This window comes from Zea mays, chromosome 2 (genome assembly GCF_902167145.1).
Source record: "Zea mays cultivar B73 chromosome 2, Zm-B73-REFERENCE-NAM-5.0, whole genome shotgun sequence".
Lineage (NCBI taxonomy): Eukaryota > Viridiplantae > Streptophyta > Magnoliopsida > Poales > Poaceae > Zea > Zea mays.
In genome coordinates, this window is record NC_050097.1 from 182,059,868 (window position 1) to 182,064,651 (window position 4,784).

The window sequence follows — 4,784 nt, forward strand, 5'->3', positions numbered from 1 at the left end:
CCATCCTTCCGGCTCAAGGTTAGCAGAGAAGTCGGTGTCGTGGCTCGAGCTGTCGTCGCCATCTCCGTCGTCTGGGTCTCCTCCAGTAGCTACTCCAGAAGCTGGGACGCCCAGTGGTGGTGCAGGGGGCGCCTCCAGGGGAAGCACAGGAGAGCAGCTCCTCACAGACTCTATCTCCTGGTGGAGCGAGAAGGAAGAGCTCTGCTGCTCCTGTCGTCGACGCTCCTGCTCCTCATGCAGGCGGTGGTGTAGTCTCTCCAAGTGGCTGGACTGTCCGGCCACAGGACGGCGAAGCGGACGCTCAGCAAGGCGGGAGGGTAAGAAGGGGATGACGGACTTTCGTGCAGTGTGTCTAAGTCGAGCCATCTACAAAAGACATCGCAAGCAAAAGGGTGAGAACAGAATTAATATGACCAGCAAGTTATAAGTAAATGAAGGATCAGAATGAAACACAATTTTTTTTAGCAAGGTATAATATATAGTAGAACATAGGTTTGGTCGGTATGACCAACTTTTGAAGGGATATCAAAGTCAAGGAAGAGACAGAGGTCTATAATCCTTAGAACGACCATTCTACTCTAGGTTAGCGGTCCTACAGTCAGCACGCCTTTGATACCACTTATGTCACACCCGGTTTTAGAAGGCAAACCGAATGCGAACCATGTACGTGCCAGGATCAGTTATTCACGTACACAGCAGTTACATAATATGGACATCATCACACAGTGCTCAAAATAGTATTAAAAGGGGAAATAATAGTCGATTACATCATACGTCTGAGACGTCCATATAGTTCTTACAATAAATCAAAGTGCGAAAACGAAACGTAGATAACACGGCCTTCACAGGCAGCCAACTGGGGGTTGCCGCTAACCCACACCTAGAACTCGTCGTAGTCTTGGAACTCCTGGAAGTCTCCTTCCACAGCTTCATCTTCTCCTGAGCAGTGGTTGCAATGCTGACAACCTGGGGGGGGGGGGGGGGTTTGGTGTGTAGAGCAAGGGTGAGTACACATCAACATACTCAGCAAGTATCCTGTTTGGCTGTAGTGGACTAGCTTTATGTGGGGATCAGTCAAGCAGTTGCTTTTAGTTGGTCAGGTTATTACTTACTAGTAGAAAGCCAGGTTTTAACATTAACCCAAGTTATTAACCCAATGTATCCTTTCCAAACGGAAAGAATACCACTTACCAATACCATAATCATAACCAGAACCATCAATCTCATTGCCACCTGTACCAAAATATCTCTGATCAAGTATCACTAATCTCTGGAGCTCCCTTGGCCGCTCATAACCGTGAGCACGGCTGATATATCAGTTTCATAACACTCTGCAGAGGTTGTGCACTTTACCCACAAGCCGTGATTCCCTCTTGCCTCGGGCCGATCAAACCCTTAAACACTACCAAGGTGAATAGGCAGGGTTTCACTACGTAGCCTTTACAAAGATTCCCCGGGGCTGTAGCCACCCGTTAGGTTTCCTAAATGCACCGCACTCCTCCCCAAGGGGCGAACCCAAACTTGGCAGAGCGAGCCGCATACACCGAGCCCCATTGACGGCACGACGGCTAAGTGAACTACATCCCGGATCCTCTAATTATTCAGCTAAGGGCACCCCATTCCACCCTCATGGTTGCACTGTTTTCCCGGGCGGTCATCCATAGAACAGGTCCTTACGGAGAGGCACTCGAGAAACCGCTCGAGTCCCCTTGAAAACCACAAGTATAATCATAAAGAAGAACGGGAAAACAGCGTATCATAGATAATCACATCATGTTCATTGATTAGAGTTGAGCAATAGCATCAGACTAAGTAGTAATAATCCGACCCAAATAGGTAAACAAGGACATGGATAACAAAAGCTAGTCAATCCTTAGGTATAAATGTGTAATGCGGGAGGTGAATTAAAGAATGAATAGGACAGAGATAGGTCAAAGGACACTTGCCTCCACCAACCGACTGCTGCTCAGGGGCTTCTCCTGCGAATTCCTCGGGCTCTTCGACTGGATCGTTCTCTATGCGAGCGCAAACATACATACATCCATCCACATATTTAATACAAAAGAACAGTACACCATACAAGATAACAAATAAAGTGAATATGCATCAAGTATGACATTCGATAACGCATTTGTTATGGTTAGAAAGAAACGGGAAAGGTCTCGCAGGGGGTTCAATCTTATGCACTAATGACACAATTGGTTTTTAACAAAATAATTCTGTTATATATATTTATATATACTAATGGAAACCTCATCACTTTTAGTTGATCAACATTGCACAGGGTAAACAATTAACTACGTGAATCAATAGCATAACGGAATTTTAAATTAAACTTCCTATTTTCCCATAGCATGAACAGTGATTAGCCTACTTAAAATACAGTAATTATGATCACAGAAAGTAAATAAAATAAAATAAAAAAAATAAAAAAAACAGAGGGGGGGGGCGGTTGAACCGGCCCTAGGGGCGGTTGAACCGGCCCGGGGGCAGGCGGCCGAGCTGGGGCGGCCGAGCGCGGGGGGCGGCCGAGCTGGGGCCGGGGGCGGCTGAGCCGGGGCCGAGGCCGGCTGAACCGGCCCGGGACAGGGGGGCGCGGCCAGGGGGCCAGGCGGCCGGGGCGCGGGCTAGGGGCGGCTGGCGGCCGGGCGGGGCGCGGTTGGGGGCGGCCAGCGGCCGGGCCAGGGCGGCCAGGGGAGCGGCCGGGGCGGGCCAGCGGCGGCCGGGCGGGGCGCGGCTGGGCGCGGCCGAGGGCCGGCCAGCGGCGGCCAGGGGCCACAGCGGGGCTGGGGCGGCTGCCGGCGCGGCCAGGGGGCGCGCGGGGGTGGGGAGAGAAGAGGGGAGGGAGGAGAGGGAGGAGGGGGAGGGGGCTCACCGGCGGGGATCGACAGCGAGGGGCGGCCGGCGGCAGGGGGCGGCGCGGCGGCCTAGGGTAGGGGGCAGGGGCGGCGGCGGCTTAGGGTGAGGGAGAGAAAATGAGAGAAAATGAGAGGGAGGGAGAGAGAATTGGGAAAAATAGAGGGGGTGGGGGGGCGGCTTGGGCCAATTGGGCCCAAGGGGGGGCGCCAGGGGGCGGCTGGGCCGGCCGGGGTCGGCCCAGGGCGCGGGAGAGAGAGAGAAAGGGGAGAGAGAAAGAGAGAGAAAGAAAGATAAAAGATTTTCCGCTTGTTCTCGAAATCCGATCTTTTAGATGAATGCGATTGCACTTTCAAACAACCAAAAATGCAAGGGCGGCATGGTGCATCAAACAACATAAAGTATTTAGGGTTTTTATACATATGGGAATTCCAAACCGAATCCCGCTAAACTTTGAAAAAGGTCAAGGTTTAGCGAGGGGAAAAAGAAAAGGGAAAGGTAACGCCCGAATTTTGGCGAGTAAAGAAAAGAAAAAATTCAACTGCAAAATTCGGGGCGTTACACATGTCGTGCAACAATCATGACCCTTATTGGGTTCTATTTTACTCAGCTTAAAACTTATATAAAATAACTCTCCATTATTTAGAAAAAAGAGAAGAAAAGCGATAAGGGAGAGAGTAACACCTGAATTTTATGGATATTAGAAAAAAAATTATACCCCCAAATTCAGGGTGTTACACCCGCCGCTGCGCCCCTGCACCTTGCCCGCCGCCGTGCCCCTGCCCTCGCCCGCCGCGCCCTCGTCGGCACCCGCACACCGCGCCATCGCCTGCGCCCTTGCCCGCCAGCCGCGCCCTCACTCGCGCGTCGCGCCCTCACCCTCTGTCGTGCCCTCGTCCGCCGCGCGCTTGCCCATCGCACCTTTGCCCACTGCGCCCGATGCCACCACGCCCTCACCCGTCGCGCCCCTCGATCGCCGCCGCGCCTCGATCGCCGCTGCCCCCACGCCGCTGACGCCCTCGACCGCCGCACCCTCGCCCGCGACCCGCCGTCTCGCCCGCGACCAAACCTCCAAGGTGAATTGCTTGCTTCCGTTTTGTGATATTGTAATTAAAAAACTTCTACGTTCTACGTGTATGATTTATATGAAATGATTAGGTTTAATATTGAGTTAAATTTATATACGTGTATGATTAGGTTAATATGTTGTCTTGTTTTGTTATCTCTCATGGATTAAATATATATAGATGTGATTGTCGGCCATCATGCCGTTGAATTATGCGTGGATGTGAGACATTGTGCTGATACTTTTATTTGCAGGATTTCGAAACTTCCCCGTGCAGGGGAGGTACTGCCGAAATTTTCTGTTGATAGGCTTCTGTTAGAGGATGGAGGACTATGAGTGGATGTACACGGGCCATAGAGGAAGGAACAATGTCACCCCTGAATGGATTAGAAAGACTGATAACTTCATGGAACGAGCATATGGCGAAGCTGCTAAAGGAGCGAGTCTAGTCCCATGCCCGTGCAGCAAATGTGCCAACCAGAAAAGAAAACCAAAGAAGGCCATGGTAGAACATATTTGGAAGAATGGATTTACGCTGGGCTATACTCGGTGGATATTTTATGGTGAAGCGCATCGTACGAGAGAGGAGGTGCTGAGACAACGTGCCGAGGATTATGATGCCGATGCGGGGGTAGCAGATATGTTGAATGACTATCATGAGGCACAGTACACAAGAGGATGTATGGATGACGAGCCAGAGCCGACTACAAAGGCGTTCTACGACATGTTTGACGCGGCACAAAAGCCCCTTCACGGCCAGACAAAGGTTTCTCAACTGGATGTCATTGGGCGTGTAATGGCGTTCAAGTCGCAGTACAACATGAGTAGAGACACATTCGATGGCTTGTTGACGGTTATTGGG